Raw genomic sequence first — 20,166 nt, 5'->3', positions numbered from 1 at the left:
CTGTACCGAACCGTGGATTGCAAAAAATCTGAGTTCTCTGTCCTCCAATGTGTTGCTGGTGAGACAGTCTTTACGATGGTCTGGATCAATAAAGTTATCCGCACCAATTACAGGAAATGTTGTTTGTGGTTACAGTCAGAGGTGTCCATAGACCTGGGCTGTATCCAGGGCTTTAGTCCTGGATATTCTTTTCATCCAGACCCAGACCGTATGACTATACAATGATGAAATTAGAATAGAATTTGTAATAAAAAAGGTGAGCTGCTGTTTATTGACTCGCTGTAGGAATACCCTGTAGAGGTGTCTGTGGCACTTTATAATAATTTATAATGCACTTCACATTTGAAAGAAATGCTACAGCTAGAGCACTCCGTGTTTTGTTCAGTTTACTATATGATCAGGCCACAATATATTATATATAAGCACATTATTGTAACCACTTATTATACTTAGTTGACCAGGGTCTGCCAGGTGTCTATACTTGATCCCCACTTTTCCTCTGTCAAATCTAACGGCTCACAACGCGAACTTGTAGACCAGAAAAGGGTCACCAGGGTTCATGCTCAGCACTAGTTCCACTTCCAGTTCTTACTACTTCTCTTCCCTTATACATTTACAAAGTATTTTACATATACTTCCAGTAATATGCTAAGAATGACCACAATGGTCACTCACACACAAGTATCCAGCATCCATCCAAGAGACTGTCTGCATGGGCTTCGCTTCATTACTCTTCAGACTAACCCCTAGATGCCCTAGACATCAATGGCTCTCTTGTCTTTAAGGGCATCGACACAAGATGTTTCCTCTGTCTTCGAGGGCATTTGTGTGCTAGCCCTCCCACATTACATCGATCTCCAACTGCCTGGAAGGGCAGGCGATGATCAAGGACAAGATAGTCCAACGTGAAATACGAGCCTAGTGGAATTTATACAATAATATGTTGAGGTGAAACTATAGTTTTGCATACCGCCGCTATGTTTTTTTTAAATGCCACTGATACGAGAGTGGTACTAGGTTTCACTATACAGTATATACTGTCACACAGGGACAAGTGCTGCGATGCTACACTTGAGTGAGTCATATCATGAATGATAATACATTCTATGTACATTTAACATTAGTTACCTTTCTTTGTATCCTGGTAGTTGATGTTCCATGCGCCTTACACTTAAAACCATAAACGGAATTTGACTCTTGGTTTTGTTATTGCTATAGGTTGCATTTTTGGAGGAGCTGGTCTTAAAATGTCGGTTTTGTCACGTCTTGGGTTGCATTCTCTGTGTGCTCTGCTCAAGGACACGGCAAAGCCTAATGCTAAACAAGAGAGCAAGATAGTAACCTGAGAAGAATACAAGAATTGAATAGTTTACAGTGCTGACACCTGCTTTTTGAAAAGGAGCTACAATGCCACATTTTAGTACCTTAGCAACAGTCTGGGTGTATTTTTTCTATATTATCGTCAGTCAGTCAGTCAGTAAGGGAACTTGTCATTTCAAAATGTCTTCACTTGTTTTGGACTTGTTTGGTTTGAGCTCAGCAGCTGTAAATAAGCCAGTGGATATGCATGATGTGGGTGGTATGACAAATCCTCTCATTGTATCACTGTCTAAACACCTGCCACCCATGGCAAGCAACAACTCCACTCTCATTTCCTCTTTGAATATTGTTGCTGTCGGGCAGAAACCTCGTATCTCCATTATTTCAACTGTTTATGCTTTTTCGTAAATTAATGACCTACTTCATCAAACAAGTGTGTCGCACAGAAGTAGTGAAAAGAGCAAGATCACAATGTGCCACCATTAAATAAAAATATGAATAAGGTGACAGTTTTGAACATACCGTAATTTCCGGACTATAAGGCGCACCTGAATATAAGCCGCACCAGCCAAATTTAGGGAAAATCCCAAATATGTATGTATACAAGCCGCACCGGACTATAAGCCGCAGGTGGCCCCCTAGTGGCCGTTTCGTTAGCTCAGAGCCTTAGATGGCTCTGCGTTAGCTGTAAAAATCCATAGATAAGCCGCACCGTTGTATAAGCCGCAGGGTTCAAATCATGGGTAAAAAGGTGCGGCTTATAGTCCGGAAATTACGGTACAAGGTTTACATCCGACAGCAACGATATCTATGAGCCCTTACTAGCCTGTCTCTTTCTCTCTCTCTCTATCATTCTCCTCTATTTATCTTGTTCTGCATCTCTTCTTGCCATTTCTTCTCTTCTCTTGTCTCTACTGCCCTCTAAGGCACGCACGCACGCACGCACGCACGCACGCACGCACGCACGCACGCATGCACGCACGCACGCACGCACGCACGCACGCACACACACACACACACACACACACACACACACACACACATATACACACACACACACACACACACACACACACACACACACACACACACGTCACACACACACACGCACATACTTTCCAGCCTAACCACAATCTCTGTGTCACTGATTACTTACTTCCAGGAACAGGACATCATCAGGTCTGTGTGACCAGCATTTTCTTTTGTTTTGTTGCAAAAAAACAATCTGTATTTAGCCTATAGAGCCCTGCCGGACCCCAGTCTGGTTAATAATAAATGTAATTCTTACTCTATTGTTAATGATGGTAATTCAATGTTATGTTACTTGGTCACATATTAGTGTGCAGGCGATACAAAGACTGACATTTTGGCGGGCATGCTAATGCGATGTGCCATGCGATGGGCATCGCCTCAGGCATGCTAAGAGCAATCAGGGTGACAGCAATTCCCACACTGCAACAACTGTTGCAGTGTATTCTGAAATGATGTATTGCTTTATTTGTCTGAAAGAATAGGAGCTTAACATGTTTTGACATGATGTCTTTGTCCTTTGAATCAGAGTAAAACATAGTGGTTCATTGTTTTCGTATACGGGAATTCGGGATTTGGGAATTCATGAATAAATAACGCTGTGATCTTTTATCTATTTTTTACTGGATTTTTACTGGGTCTTTTTTTTTAACAAATCTAGACATTGTGGGTTTAACCCATTTAGACCTAAGGCCGATTCTAAAACCACATTCTAAATTCTGACCTAAGTTTACTGGAAAAACTTAAAATATGTATAAGCAACCTATACTGCACTAACCCATTCTGTAGTCATTTATTTTCTTTCAAATAAAAGTCAGCTGGTCATCCGTTAATTTCCACCGGTTGCCATTAAATCAAGAAACAGCCCTCATATGCTGGCCAGCAGCCTATATAAGCACTGGAGCTGCGTGAATATGGGGGCGGGAAGGAGTGTGCTGACTGAGGGTCCTGAAGCACCCACTATTGACAAGACTCAAACAGGCGCTACCGTATTAAAAATATATAGCTAGTCCGGTTAGCAGCATACCGGGGACGTGCATCGGTCTAAACAAACAGATTTTGTGACCTTCCAATTCCCTGCCCTTTGTGGAGAATAGATGATTATTAAATTTTGAATAGCATTATGATAAGATGACTGTCTGAAGAAATATGGGAAAGAAAGTAATAATAATTTAATTAGTTATTCTAATCTGACATGACAGTGTGATTACATCACGTCAAAATTGTCAGGCTCGGCTGCACTAATAACTTTGGGGCAGGCCTGTCTAGAGTTTAAATGGACAGGTATCAGTCAAAAGGGAGACATCGAAGAGGAAGGATGGATGGGGAAGGATCAAAGTATGGAATGGAATGTTAGAACAGGTCAGCTCCATATATGGAGAACTAAGAGTTTGAGGTGAGATGTATAGTTGCTGGCCAATATTGATGACACGAGGGATCTGATGACGACATCACGTGATGTCACAAGGCATGACCATATATGGGGCTTGACCAACTGACGGGAAATGCACGATTTCATAGTTAACTGGCCTTGACCAACTGACCGGAAATGCACACGGCAGTCGGGCGGGGGGTACAAATGTAGCTATATTTTCAATAAAAAAATGAAAATAATACAATAAAAAAAATCTAATCTTCCGAATAGAGCTTGTTTGTTTAACAGTTAAACAAACAAGCTGTATTTGGATGTGGTTTACAGACCCCCTTAATGAACCCTGAGGGTTTGAGAACCACTGGTCTAGACTATAGATTAAACATATACATGACATTGACTGCAAAATTGCAATAACAAATTATGTCACAGTCAAGAGACCCCAGAAACACCCTGAGGCATCTAACTACCTGCATGCAAACAAACTCCTATACAGTATGTCATTGAGTCCCTCAGCATGTGACCGAGTCCCTCATATCGATACCTGCTAAAAGCATGGTATCGATGAGGGGCACCACAGCTGATCAAGTAAAAGGGGAGAAAAATTAAGTTATTGACTCTGCCTGGAATTGGCCTCATGCTTGCTGGTTGGCAGTATAGCCCGTGATGAGAGAGTCACGTTCATGTTGCTGTGATAATCCTCTGTAAGTAATTATGCATCATTCTATAGCTGTCCTCACAAGCGACCTCCCAAATCAAACATGCATGTCAATTCTTATCAGAGTCTGTGGTTAAACAAGCTACATTATAATATGCATGTGCCACTAATAATGTGCTTAGTTACTTTACGTTAATTTATTATATATTAATAATGATGTTAATTTAGTGTTCCTTTAGAAAATTAATGCTTGAATCGTTTCTCTTTTATTCAGCTGAATACAAATTTAAAAGCTCCCGTTTACTCCCCTCCATGGCAATACAGCCTTATCCTGTAATTCAGATGTCAAAACATTGTAATTGTAATTAGAAAGCGCCTTTATCCAAAAGTGTTACAAGGTGTGTGCTACATTCACCCACACACAGACGGCAGAGGCAGCCATGCAAAGGCACCAACCTGGCCCTCGGGAGCTGTTTTGGATTCGGGGTCTTGCTCAAGGACACTTCAGCACAATGCTAGGATGAGCTGGGGATCGAACCGTGAAGCTCCCTGTTCCGGGCAGCCGCTCTATCTACTAAGCTAGGGGTTTAAGATAAATGTGGTGTCTTGTCGGGACCCAAACTTACAAAAATACATGAATTTATAACCGAATTTGTATATGAATTTATATAACTTACGCCCAATTTAAAAAGAAATTGAATATACATTAGTTTTTCTTTCTTTTTTCCATTTACTGTTTTTGAATTATTATTATTTTTTAATCTTTTGAATAGGAAACATAAAGGGGGTCCCAGACCCATTGTCTAGGATTGTCTAAGCCACTGCCGCCATAATTGCATTCAATTATTTTCACATTACGACCTCAATACATGAGGTCCAAGGACCTGGGGACCTGCATCTTCTCACATTAATAGAATGAAGGCTCTCGTTTATAGATCATGCACACCACCACCACCACCACCACACTATCGTTGCTGTCGGGCAGAAAGCTTGTAGCTTATCTCCCTATTTCAACTTTTTATGTCACCCCTGGTTATGTTTCAGGAAATAGGGAAACATAACCTGTGTTCCAATGGGTCCTACGTACCATAGTTATTATTTACTCACAAGCTCTTGTGAATAAGCCAAGCGGTCCTTGGCTAATGTACTGTATTATCAAATAGGGTGTCATAAGGCATTTCATCTGGACGTCTAGCAGAGTGCTGTGCCGGTGATGTCATCGAATGTGTGGCGCACTAAGGGGCCCGAATGGACCCTTTACGGGTCTGTAATTCTGAAGTTAAATTAGCACTGTGGATTTTACAGTGTGTAGATTAAAAACATAAAACAATCGGGGTCCATGGTCTAATCATTAGAACATGGACCCCCATTGTTTTATGTTATAAACATATAGACAATAGGGAGACGGAGAGAGGGGAGATACACACACAGTTAGGCAATACTGCGTCAGACTGTACAGTATAAATGGGGTTTGCCTCCTGGTGGAGATTTCCACTCTTTTTTTTGTTCCGCAGATATTTTTATAACACAATAATGAATGTGTTATGGCTGTTTTCCGCTCTCCTTTAATGAAAGATATTTTCCATGCTCTGACAAGAATTGATCCACGGTTTCCGCAGAAGCCATTATCTGTGGCTGCCAGAGCGCACTCTGTTTGAGTTTGCCTCAAATCCCGATGACCTCTTGACCCTCACGGTGCATGATGTGGATCTCTGCCTGTTAGGGAAACCCAGGAAGGCTGCTTCCGCCCAACGGGGGACATGAGGAATGACTTTGATCTTTGTAAGAGCTGAGATTGTGCTAGATTTCTAGAGATGCTCGATTGCAGATATCGCCTGACGAACTGAATCAGCTTATCAGGAGCATCTGCTCAAAATTAAGCAGATGCATTTGCCTGTCATCCGTCTAACTATAGTGTTACATGTATGTATGAAAGGTGACAAGCCATCCCCCTATTCATGAATATGGTATGTACCCTGAGAGTGTTAGTGTTTGTATTACAATTCAATGCAGAGGCTATGTTCAGATTGGCAGCTTGGATCAGCAGCTTGGATCAGCTTGCTGCTCATTAAGAATGAGCAGCAAAAAAGAAAGAAATAATGTATTAATGAGAAAGATTCCCCATGATCCCCATATTTTAACGATAACAACGCTATGATCTGTGGGTAATTTCCTCAGGCAAAGTCTGCATCGACACACATTGTGTACTGTACAAGGTGCATGAAGGCCCTCTGTCTCTTATTTGTTTTATCTTGTAATGAGAGGAAAACTCATTCTTGCCATCAGCCAGCTCCCTGTTCTTTTTAACTCTCGATTTTCTCTCACTTTCGTCTCTCCCACACACAGCCGCACGCTTAATGACGTTAACGAGCATATGTCAAGCAGAACTCCAAGGCGACAGTAGAGCTGGCCACACATACGTTGTATTTTAGCTTTTGGCGCCGCTAGCGTGAATGTAGCTCTTCAGTTCCCTGTGTCCATTACTCACCTGTGACAATTTGACTAATCGGCTTAAAGCCTATAAAACTGGACTCATCACTCTGCTCACTTTGTACAAGTTTGTGTGTTCTGTCTTGGCTCTCTTTCTACGTTGTTTTTGTTGTTCCTGAGTGGACTATTGTAACTTCTGCGGATTATAGTTTTTGCCTTTTCCTTGGATTTTTTTGCTTGTAAAATAAACCATACACCAGTGGTGGACAAAGTACTCAAAGCCATTACTTGAGCCAAAGTACAGATACTCCCAGATATTAATTAATTCAGTCTAATTTATACTTGTGTTAACTGGATTACATGCATTTTAAAAAGTATTCAAAATAACAAATTACGAAGCACATTAATGATTATATTATATATATATATATTTTCCCAAATAATTCAAACATTTTCAAGAAATGTACAAAAGAAAGATAAATAATAAATAGCAGATCTACAATGCGTTGCACTATTTTCACTATATGAAATGGGGCATACTGTATGATTAGTCATTTGTGTCCATTTGTATAATGGCACCTAAAAGCATCTAAAACAGAGTTGCAGTGCTTTACGCACTGAATTTGACAAGTAACAGAAACAGTAAACAGATGAGAAAGAGAAAAACAGCAAACCAAAATGTTTGAAAAAAAGAGGAACACAATCCAGCCCGCCACCAATGAAACGCTGCCACTGACTACAGCCTGAGGCACCCCCCGAGCAGATCACATGGTCATCTCACTCCAGCCAATGGTGGAAAGTGAAAAAATAGAGCCTGCCTGCTTGCTCAGGGTCGTGTCCACAAGACAGTCAGTTACAACACTTGGCTAGATGTGGTTCAGCCACAGCTTAACACATTGCTGTCCCTTCTCATTGAATAGGTGTCTATAGGTGAAGGTGATATGTGATCTTTGAAATATCTAAATGTCTCGTTAGAAGAGCAGGGAGACAAAATACAACCACCCCAATTGTATAATTTATATTGTATTAGCATACGCCATACCATACAGATTGGACAATATTACATGACTATTTAAACTTTTCTATACTAACTCCAAATGAATATTGTACTTTTCTTTGTATTCAACTACAATTATTTGAAAACTTTACATTTTACAGATTTAAATCATTAAAATACCGGTAGTTCAATGTTGACAATGAGTGGTATTCCCCTTTAAGCCCTATTTTAGACTTCTATACTATACCTACAAGCTCGCCAAGTGTGGCTTTGTCTACACAGTATTTCTACATTGTGGTATCGCTAATTAGCATGTATGTAAAACTAAATAAAATTGTGGAATAATGAAAGTACTTTTTCCACCACTGCCATCCAGACACCAACCACAAACTCACTGCTGAATCACAGGGAGACCATACAACTGCACATGCTCTCCACACCACAGCCCAGACCACACACCGACTGTTGTACAGTACAGTACAGTACAGTACAGTACAGTACAGTACAGTACAGTACAGTACAGTACAGTAAACTCATAGACATACAGTATACACAGAGATACTGCATTGGCCACTGTTGTTCATACTTTGGAGCGATGTGAAAATGTGGCTGCCATACTTAATGGCTTTCCCAAGTGCAAACGTGTGCCAAGGAAATCTTTGTTTCATTATAAGCCAATCACCAAAGATGGTCCTTTTGTTTGGAGGTTTATCAAACTCAATACTTCCAGGATTAACTTAAAGTTTGAAGGAAATTTCCAAGTAAAGACTTAACTCTCGCATATAGAACTTACATAAATGCCTTACACAGTAGCACAGTATGTCCATTGAAACAGGAGTTCAAAGGGAAATTGTGATAACTTGCAGAATCCTCAACCAATTCTCAAGCGGATTGGCTTTTTACACATGCCAGACGTGTACTGTATGATATGATATGAGGACACTTACATATATGGCTTTTCATACCAAGATGTAACATAATTACTTGGATAATAACATGGTTATTATAAAACAGAAGAATATTTGATATTTCTTGCAGTGGACTTATTACAAGTTGCTTTTGCATCGGCACTTCTGTGCTGCTGCTCTGGCCAACGCAGCATGTATAACTGTACTGTAGCTTATGTTATGTTTCGCACCCTCCACACTCATGCCACCACCAGTGATCCTGCAGCCAGTGTGCATGAAAAGTACTTACAGCATTAAGCCTTGAAACAACTGGTTTCTAGATGAACATTAGCATTTTGACATTTGAGGTATTTAGCTGTTGTTCTTATGCCAAGAGACATTCCAAGTCTACCAATTCATTAGCGAGAGCAAACCGTTGTGTGAGACAGAAATCAGAGGGAGCGTGATCAAAGCTATAAGCCAAAGCTCTAATGACAGAGGTAGAGCACGTCTTACTGTATTTTATTCCGTTATTATCTGTTTGCACAAAACAGGATGCAACTTTGCGTTTGGGTAAAGTGTTTTTCAGATATTTAGTATGCTCAGTAGGTGGTGTCAAATCCTGCCTGAGCTGTAATTCCTAATCAAAAGGATTCTCATAGGGATGCTCTGGATTTAATGGGCAATTCTTAAGAGCAATTTATACGTTGGTGTCAAAAAGAGACGATCTGTAAGCTCACGATGCGGCATGCCGCGCGGTGTCATGATCTTGTAGATCGGCTATTTTTGCTGTGTGACTCTGGCATACGACAAAGTATAAATTAAGTGTTAGATTGATTCACTCAGCTACTGTCGCATCTCAGGCTATTTTAGGATAAAAGGAACTGGCTGAAAGGGGGCAAATGCATGAAATCCCATCTTTGAGGAAATTTCATTGCCCTAAGAAGTAATCCACAACTTTGCGCTCTAAACCGTCCCCTGTGCCTTGTAGAGAAAGCTGTGACTGATGGCTTCAGAGGATTGATATTGTTACTGTGATGAAAACTCTTTGTGTTGAGTGTAAACGGATTTCAAGCTATACTGTAGTGTAGAATATTGAATGTTGAATAATGAATGATATTGTAGGCTGCTGTTTCTTTACGTTGTCCTGCGTATTACACAGCAAGATCCTGCGTCTTAATTTAGCTCTGGGAGTGTTCTGGGAGTGAAACTGTTTGTACTGTATGCTAAATCACCAATGAAGCCAAGACACATTACTGTGCACTTTTGTTGTATTGTTCTTGGCATTTAAGATGATACTGGTTCTTATCATCGTAAAACCGACAGTCCGACACCATAGGGTAGACTATCCTATAGAGTATAGACTTTATTTTATTATAGTATCTTATTCTCTATTAGAAAATAAATCAGAAGAAAAAAAACGTATGTTATGGAAATCACCACTATGATTTCATAATGTAGTCCCATAGTTAACTTGGAGCATTAGGGGAGCTAATTGGGCTGGCATGACCTAAAATAACTTTGACAGCGTTGCTCTAGGGCCAGTTGGGTGTAAGGAGCAACACAGCCTCTGTTGGCTGCCAGGGGGGCTTTAGACTCTTGTATGAATGGACTTAATTCTGTAAATATATGTAGATAAGCCTGAAATATTAAATGAAAATATCCTCCAGTGCACTTAGGCCTAGCTAAATCTGGAGGCTTTATATAACCATGTGTTTAATGAGACACATGACCAAGAAAGCAACATTGTTAGAAATGTAATTTTCTTATTTAAAGTAGAAAAGAAAATGTGCATCAGCAGATATACATAGAAATCACACAAAGTTGAGGTGGGAATTCAAACAAAATGTATCATCCAGCATTTTGATTATCAGCAAGATCAAGGACTAAGACGATAAATGCTAATCCTGGCCTAACAAAACCTAAAGTCATTTATTTTATTATTATGTGTGCTTTATAAAGATGGAATATCGAAGAGGACGCTAATCCGAAAAGCGCCATCAGAAAGGGGAGCACTGCCAAGGTTAATTGGTACAACGTCTGGGCCGAGGAACATGAATGATCCCCTTGACAAAGTAACATTATTTATTACTCGGGCGTAATAGAGCTGGGTAATTGGAAGTTGAAGAGACAACTAGATCATATCTCTATTTATTCCTCCTCACCGAGGGGCCGTTGCAAATGAAGGGTGGTCTGACAGCCTGGACCTATTTATGAAGTTGAAATAGTTTTATTATGGTACGCCTCAATTCCCTTGCTTAATTTCACAATGCACAACCAGGGCCTAAGCAGAAATATTACTCCTACCGGTATCTTTCTTTGATGTTAGAGCAGGTGTTGTTTTTGTGCCCAAGGTATACCAAATAGCCTAGTAGCCAAAAAATGAACCCGGACATGTTGAGTACACCAAGGTTTTATGTTAGAAATGTTTTGTTTAGTATGGGTCCCCAGCATGTAGAAACTGCCGGATGCTAACTTGCAAATGTTGAGCAATTTTCATAATTGGCATAATATGTACCAATACCATTAACAACCGATTTGATTTCAACATGATTTCATCATGCTTTATTTAGCATGTGATGTGTCAAACTAGGGGGTTTTCTGGATGCTGAATCCATTCCAAGCATTAGTTTTGCAAAAAATAAAACACTCATTGGGCTTAAAACGGCTGGATTCAGCATCATGAAAACCCCCTAGTTTGACACATCACATGCTACATAAAGCATGATGAAATTTTGAGTATTTTGCCTTCTATAGGTTGTTAATGGCAACATATATAGTCGCTCTTGCAGTTATGCTATTTTTTTGGTATGCAACAGGTCATCGTACTGTAGTTCTTTCACAGACTAGATCACACGTGGGCAACATACGGACATCTCAATCTGGCCCTTCGTTGTCCTCAGAGAAAATCAACATTCTAAAAGACAGCATTATGTTTGAGGAAATTACTTGAACTCCACTGCAATTAATAGTAATTCAAATTTACCCTTTGAGTACATGGCCTGTATTCCATTTTCCATCTGTATACAGTACACTCAAATGTTAATTATATTTTGTTGACCCTATTGTATTCATCATGTGTTTCAAGTTAATTGTCCATTGTGTGTCCCTTTGGTCACTTTATCAAAGTCAATATGGAAAAGAATGCTGCCCTAGATTGATAACATCATGACAGGCTAACAGAAATATGAAGTACAGTAGATGGATAGCCTTTTTTCAGAAAATGAAATATTCATGGTATTCATGGTTCAAGGGAACAATGTACTCCTCCTGTCTTGTTTCTGTAGACCTATACTGTATATATCTACAGCAAAAGCCATGGCCAATGCCACACAGAAAGTACTTTCTCTCAGTGGATTGTCGTGTGGATACAAAATTCATGGCCGCCAGCAGTCCGTGTTCCGTGTAAATGTTGTATTAGAGAGAATGAAAATTGGAGAGAATTTACCCAGAGCAGTGCCACTGCCAACCTTCTTCTGAAGTGCGTAGCCTACCGCTAGTTGACTTTGCTGCATTCTCTTTTCTGTAACTCTGAAAAATGGCCCATGCAGTAGGTGTGCAAGAGGTCCTAGAGAAGCATATGTTCACAAAACAATGTCCAATTTAGAAGAGAAGTGGTAGTATCCTTTTCTCACTCCACATGTATGACAACAGCCTGGCCTGAGAGAACATCATTGAGGAATGAGCCTTCATAATACTTTGGGCCACAATGGTATTGCAAACATTATTATATCAAGATATTGATGATACTTGATGATATACATTTTATAAATGTAATAAATACAAACTTAAAGGTATGTTCCATTGATCCATTTAATTGAAAATCTCTTAAGTGGTCAGAGAGTGTCATGAGCAAAGAGAGGATGGGACAAGGCTGGAGCAGGCATTGAACTCATTGAATCCTTGTGACTCAGACGATGAATTCTTGATAGAATAAATAGTCTCATTATTTACAGTGTACAGTATTTCACATACAGATGTGATACGTTGATAATGACAGCATCATCCGCAGGCTAGGGATCAGTGGGGATTATAAGGAAGTACCTTGCTCACAGGGCTTGCAGCAGTGATATTGCTTGCATAATTTAGTTTCATTCATCTACTCCCACCCACATATCACATTACTTTTCTGGATGGTAGAGATACATACTAAAACAAAAGGCTATTTTCAATGTATGTAAAAAAAGAAATACTTTTGAAAACTTGTGATATGAGAATTGATTTGCACAATGAGTACTTTCTACTTTTAATAGCCTACTTTAAGTACATTTTTATACCAGTATACTTTTACTCAAGTACGTTTTGAATTCCGGACTTTTACTTGTAACAGAGAGTCTAAATGGTAAATATATATAGCGCCTTTATCCAAGGTGCTTTACATAAATTGTGCATTACATTCACCCATTCACACGCACATTCATATACCGATGGCGGCGGAAACCATGCAAGACGCCAACCAGCACATCAGGAGCAATTTGGGGTTCAGTGTCTTGCTCAAGGACACTTCGACACTAATTCTGGGGGAGCCCGGGTTCGAACCTTGCGGTTACCATCCAGCCACTCTACTCCTGATACTTTTATTTAAGTTAAAAAGTTGAGTACTTTTTCCACCCATGTCTCCTCCTTTTTCAGTCTTATAATTACTGTCCAAAACAGACATTACTGGACTACACAATGCGTTACTCCAGAGTGCATTTGTATTTAGTTAAATGAACACTCTGGGCTTTACAGTGCACCCTTGGGGTGTCCTTGTCTTTGCCCGACTTTTAAAACAATACATCCAGCATTATCAAGGATTAACAAGTCTCCAGGGGCTGGCCCAAACTATTCGGAAGTTTGGGATGTTCTTTGATTGGGCTGGAGTTTGCATTTTAATTTCGTTTTGGATTTGGATTTTGTGTGCAACAAAAGCCAATTAACTGATTTACAAAAAAAGTTAGTATGACCTCGCCTGTGTTATTTCTCTGTTGAATATGGGATTATGGGTGTAGTGGCTACTTGCTACCATGATACATTCAACGTTTGGAAATTGTGTTCATAAACACTTACCGGTATTTAAAAGCCTTAAAAGTAAAAAAGTAGGTTGACATAGCTCTGTTTACACAATGCTGTACCCCAGGGGTATTCAACTAGATTAGGTCGGGGCCCACAACTGTAGAATGATTGTGTGTGGAGGGCCGCACAGCGTGTGTGCGAACTGCGAAGCACGATTTTTTTTGGATTCTACAAATGCATAACATTTTGTGTTCAAACACAAAGATTTATGTAGGCTAATACATTTGTGCACAGTATGGCCCTCATTTATCAATTGAGTGTAAAATCTGCCCCAAATTCGAGCGTCGCTTTTGTAGTACACTCACGTCACCACGACATTTATAAAATGTCTCATACACACACGGAGACGCACGCACACACGCTACTTGCAAGCTCCACTGGTGTGTTGTATCTTAAATAAATAAAGAACGACCACCTGCATGAATTAAATAAAGCTGTAGGCCTACCCTGTCTTTCTCCTCTCGCCTCGCTTGCCTTGCTGCCCCAAAAGTTATTATTATTATTTTTTGGAGGGGGCCCCAGATATAAATGGCATTAAATGGGGGTCAGTAGCCTATGCATGTCAAACTGGGCATCCTTTTCTAATGGGGTCTTGCCTTGAAAATACATTTTCAGGGCAAGACCTTGACCTCGCGCGTGTAGACTCGGCCCCCAGCCTGGTACCCTAGTCAAAATATGGCCCTTGAGGAAAATGTATTTGGGAACCCTGCCGTAGCCTCATGTGGCACTGGCACTGGTGGTCGTGGGCTGGCTGGGTTAGCCTACCTATCTCTCCGATGCGGTCCCCACTTGCGCTGGCACGGCACATTTGGCATTCGAGCGACGCGTCAGGTTTATTTTAAGAGATTGCACATACCGTAACTCCAGAAAGACATCGGCCTGCTGTAGATTAGGCTACAGTAGGCTAACCATGTTGGGACTCTTGGCAGCTGCAGAAGTTCACTCTGCTCCAACATCCCGTCATGGAAATATTCCAGCAAAGGCAGCCCAAATCTTTGCATGTATATGCGCTCATGCAAAACACTTTTTAAATGGCTTAAGCATCTAACTTGCAACATTGTTTTTAATTGCTCGATTTTAATTGCTTGTAAAGTTGGAAATCTCCTACCAATTTCATATGACACAAAGACACATCATTGATGTATTCCTTTACTTTTGTCTTTATTATTATTTTATTTTTTGTATCCCATATACATACAGTTTTATATAAACATTTTAGGAGTGAATAGTTGAATACATATGTTTAGATGCCTGTGACAGCATGTCAGCTTGTCACTCAATGCTGCCCCGCTTTTCTACGACAGGTGAGGACAAAGCCTAAGACTGTTCCCGACCTGACGTGATTTTTGTCCTGGCACACGTTCAAGTTCAAGGTTTTGCGGAACTGATAAATGCAGACAATTGCAGTAATTTCGGCGTGCACCCATATTTTGGCGTACGCCGCGTTGATAAATGAGGGCCTATGAGCACAGGGTGCATATATGTCGATACAAGTACATGCTATACCTTAGAATAGACCTATTTGACAGAACGAGCGTCAACGAGCACTAGCTGGAAACACACACACACACACACACACACCTGTAACTTTCTCTCTTTTTTTCCCCTTTTTTTTTTCTTATTCCAAGGGCCACTATAGGGGGAGCTCCGCGGGCCGCATTTGGCCCACGGGCCGCCAGTTGAATAGCCCTGCTGTACCCCCTACCAACTGTATATACTATCGCCGTTTTCAAATGTTTTATTATATTTTGACACTTTTGGAAACATAAATATGTTTTCTTATGCCAATAATGCTCATTTGAATTGGAAATTGAATTGAGTTTTCTGGTCTATTTCCAAGTGGGATTTGTGAGTCGATGCCAACAACGGTGAGCAGGTTTATAGCTGCAATATTATGCTGTGAATCCACTGTTAAAAAAGGGGTTTTATTTTTTACAAGTCATTTAATCTTTTAATCAGTCGTAATAAATCCAGATTTTTCCCATAACGTTTCAAAACTGCAAGCGGAGCGATATAATTTAATTAGATTGAAGTGTTTCCACTTGATTGAAGAATTCTCTTTTAACACACTGTGCTCTAATGTCTCAAAAGTAGGCAGAACACGTGCTTTAGGATTGTTCCGCTTCAAAATCCCTGTAAGTTGAGCAGCTTATGTTAAATTGCCTGCAGCCACAGTTTCAATTGGCTGTTGCATGTGTACACCAGTGACTCCCAAACGCTGTCCAGGTGTGCTTGGGAATATTGCAATATACACAACTATACAAATAAAATACATATACATTTTCTTTTAAACTATATCATACTTTATAATCATTTCTCAATACAGAGACACATTCGATACCCTAAAATACTATCAACACACATAATGTGGCGACGGCATTCCTATTCCAGTCATGTAACGTATACATTATTCGGATCTATTTGGAAAAAACATTTTACAGTATACTGTACATACAATATACTTGATAATGACTTAATCACTTTCAACCAGGAGACGCTGTTTTAGGCATTGGTGAACAACATATTCACAAATTATAATCTGATGCTGCACATTGTGAGCTTGTAGATCTCTTGCTTTGCAGAAACCCATTTTGCAGCCATTTGACTGAAATGGTGAATGCAGTAGTTGCATGAGCGGGACTTTGTCTAGGAGGCAGACTTTTTTTTGCAGCGTACAGGGCCTGTATGGAGAGAGCAGTGTAATCCCTCCATTTTAATACAAGCTGCTTGTCCAAGCAGAGCTGGAGGATGAGAAGGAGGGCAGAGGATAAACACTCACTGTGGTGGAGGAGGCACTGACATGGAACAAAGAACAGACCCACCCTACTCCCTGTTCCATGTGGGATACCTGTCTCCCACTTCTATCTCTCTCTCTCTCTCTCTCTCTCTCTCTCTCTCCTGCTTCCCTCTCTCAGTCTACTGTACAAATCTGGAGTGTTCATTTAACCCATAGCGTGCGGGAAACGTTTTTCTCCGTGGTTCGAATCCCAACGGTCCGGTGCGGGACACGTAGATGTCTGTTTAGCGCATGTTTTTATTGTATACTTTCAATCGCCTTGTACACACGCGGACATTAGCTCAAGCAGCCCTGATTAATCCCACAACCCTCTGGTCATGTGATTAAAAAAAAGGGAAAAAAAGCCTCCCTTCCTGAAAACAGGACGGGAGGGGCGCAAATGCGCATTGTGTATAGACTAGTCTCTATCACACAATGGCTGCCCCCATGCGAGCGTACTCCAGTACGAAACAGAATCACATTGCATAACATCCGATCGGCTCGTATCTACCTCTGCCAATCTGCTCCTGTCCCCTCCCCCCTCCCTCCCTCCTGTTTGTTTCAGGGGAGGGGAGGCGTCTTGTGTCTCGTGTAGCTCATACAAAAGCCAATTACCGACGAAGGGTAGATGGGATCAATGTGTACTTTTTTTCTCGTAAAACATAGACATTCAGGGCTTTAATTCGATGTATAGTATGTATAGGATATTTTCTGTGTTAATTTTTATAACTGCCTGTCAACGTCTGCCATAAAACGGCCCCTAGCTCGGCTTTCTGTTCAAGAAGAGTACGTTACTACAAAAGCAGGTGTTACATAAAGGTAAATATCTCCAGAATGGAAGATGGTAAAATCAATTAATTTTTTTAAATTGGAGTGGACAAATTGAGCTTTCTTTTGAGGTATGCGGTGTGCTAAGAGTTAACTGTTAACTCTAAAAGTGTAAAGGTAAATGTCCTTGCACACACAGTCCGATGCAATCTTTTACTGGTCAATTGGTTAACACATCCAAAAACAAGAAGAATGTCACAGAGTTTAACTGAAAAAAGGACACACAGTCACAGCCGCTCGACAATTTCAGAGTTAAGTGAGACCGACTCACTGATAGCATCACTGATGCTCATCAACGTAGGCCACCTCACATAGGTTCACATTGGCACACCGACCCCAATGAAACAAATAAATACGTGAAGATGGAACTATGGACTAAAGTTTCACAGACAAACCAATTATTTTTCAGGAACTGTGCAGACCATCTGTTTCATAAATAAATTCACACCCGTGTGAAGTGAGGGGCGATCTTATCATGGTACATCATACATCCTCTCATTCCGGCCAATCAGAATGTGTGTCCTCACCTTCGTCTTCAATGTTTGTGTTAACACTCAAAATTGTCCATTCATTGTCAATGGCATTTAATGTTTGTGTAGGACAAAGTTTGTGTTAGCCATTAGCACATACACTAAAAGCTGGACAGGAGGGGCTCTGTGACAGTGTCCAGCAAAGAGGAGTCTTGTGGAGACTATCCTGCCCATCAAGAGGAACAAGACCAGTGGAAGCAGCTTGTGTTGCAGATCTCGAGGGCACTCGAATGATGATGAGGAGGGGCTATTGCCCCTCAAAAACTTCACTACAAGTACCTTGATACCTTGTGTTGAGCTCCGCCAACGTTCCAAAATTGTAACAAGAACCATGCTCAGGTAGATGCCTCAACAGGTTTTGATGCTCAACATGAGGCCTCCAGTGTGGCTCCAGCCAATGTAACAATGGTTGTCAGATTTTATTTTCCTACGAAAATTGCGTTCCCTGGAAATGGGTGATCTTACACTCGCAATGCAACATGCTGTGAGCTGTTAAATCGTCTATTATGTCTCGCTATCTCATCTCTCCCTCTCTGTTTCTCACAAAGCATAGCCTACTCTAGTCTAGTTCAACCTCAACTCTTCTCAGTGTCAACGTCTCCTATCCAGACAACCGTGTCTGATTCAAGGACGTTGCAGACAGTGTATTGACATTTCTGTTCTTTTGTTCTGTTGTCAGTGCAGTCGTGTTTATACCTCAAAGCAAAATCCTGTAACTTGCATTTAACATCTCTATTGACATTTAAGAAGTTAGCCCGTGCTCTCATCCGGAGAGACTTAACAGCGAGGGCAATGGTGCAATAAGCTTCTTAGTTTTTGTCAACATTTCATGCAAAAGTTTAGGTCTACAGTCAGTGTTAATTTAACGCTCAGAGTTAAATTAGCACTCAGGAGAGTATGTACAAACTGTATTATGTGGTACGTGAATGTACTTTTCAAAGTGTTGGATTATAAAAGCCCAGTGAACCCTGAATGGTGTATTTAAGATTCACATGGGGCACAACGGAGCCCTGGAGTGGCCATGGAAAGAAAAATTAATTATCTTGTTCAAACGAGATATTTTCTTGTTTAAACAAGATATTTATATTATAAATCTACACATTTTAACAATGTATTTATGTCCACACAGAGGAAATTACATACAAGGACATAAATAGTTCAGGTGCAGCAAAGTTACTGTACATCCACAAAATCAAGGCATGTGTCCTCAGTCACCCAGCATTCCATGGGCACAAGTAGTGTAGGCATCCGAAGTTCGAAAAAACCCCTCCAACAACCAGTCCGCTCGACCACCAGAGGAAACAATTTCCCAGTCCACATCTTCACACACACACACACACACACACACACACACACACACACACACACACACACACACACACACACACACTGATTCTCAAAGTGCCACATTGACAAATCTCTCAGACCTTATGACCTTATGTCAACAAAAGTGTGCACAGTCTGCACACGCTATATGGATACAGTCTTTTTCCCCCTCTAGTCTACACCAAATACCTTAAACGAAAATAGCCGATGTACAAGCTCACAACACGTAGCCACCTATTTAAAAAAATGTTCACCTATTTGATATTTTGATACCTGACGAAGTCCCGTAAGGGTCGAAACGTTGTATACAAATTTCAGCAGAGAAACAGTGTGCGGACATCCCTTACTTTTCATTGTACGTATATTTTTGTCCAGCACCTGTCGAATTTCTGGAGATGTGCGTGCTTCTTTCTGGTTCCTATCACCTATTTTGACATGCCTATAATCAACACATGCACCTACAGTATAGGGTGCATGTGTTGTAATAGGCAGCCAGTTATCACATGTCTGTGACTTGGCAACTTCCCTCTGACAGGACCATAAACGTACAGTATGCTATTTGTCATCTTCAGCACCATGGACAGCGGAATACTAATAAAGTAGTCTGAGTCTGATTGTCTAGTTCCTAAGGATTGATTTGTTATTATTTCGTTGGTGTCTGGTGGAAAACTTCCAGTCCAAAACCGTTTTAAAATAGTCAATCTACAATTCGAGGTATTTTACTATCTTCGCTATTACAATTTTCAATACATTTACTTGTCCCCCACTACATCTCAGAGGAAAATATTGTACTTTTACTCCACTCCAATTATATGAAAACTTTAGTTACTAGATATTTGTTAGATTATGACAATACACTAACCACTTCAGCCCTACAGTATATATATTCCTGCCACTTGAAAATAGGTGATCTACAAGCTCACAATGCATTGCATCGTGCCAGATTGTGAGCTATTTT

General features: G+C 40.5%; 1 protein-coding gene across 1 annotated transcript in view; it reads left to right on the top strand.

Moving 5' to 3' along the window:
• The window catches only part of lrfn2b (leucine rich repeat and fibronectin type III domain containing 2b), a gene marked incomplete at its 3' end in the record, with an annotated part of 54,888 nt that overhangs the window by 10,368 nt on the left and 24,354 nt on the right, over positions 1–20,166 (top strand). The window lies entirely within an intron of this gene.

The sequence above is a fragment of the Protomyctophum bolini genome (assembly GCF_963924005.1).
Source record: "Protomyctophum bolini genome assembly, chromosome: 19".
In the NCBI taxonomy this organism is placed as follows: Eukaryota; Metazoa; Chordata; class Actinopteri; order Myctophiformes; family Myctophidae; genus Protomyctophum; species Protomyctophum bolini.
The sequence above is the reverse complement of the archived record's forward strand: the minus strand, read 5'-3'. Positions and strand labels throughout refer to the sequence as shown.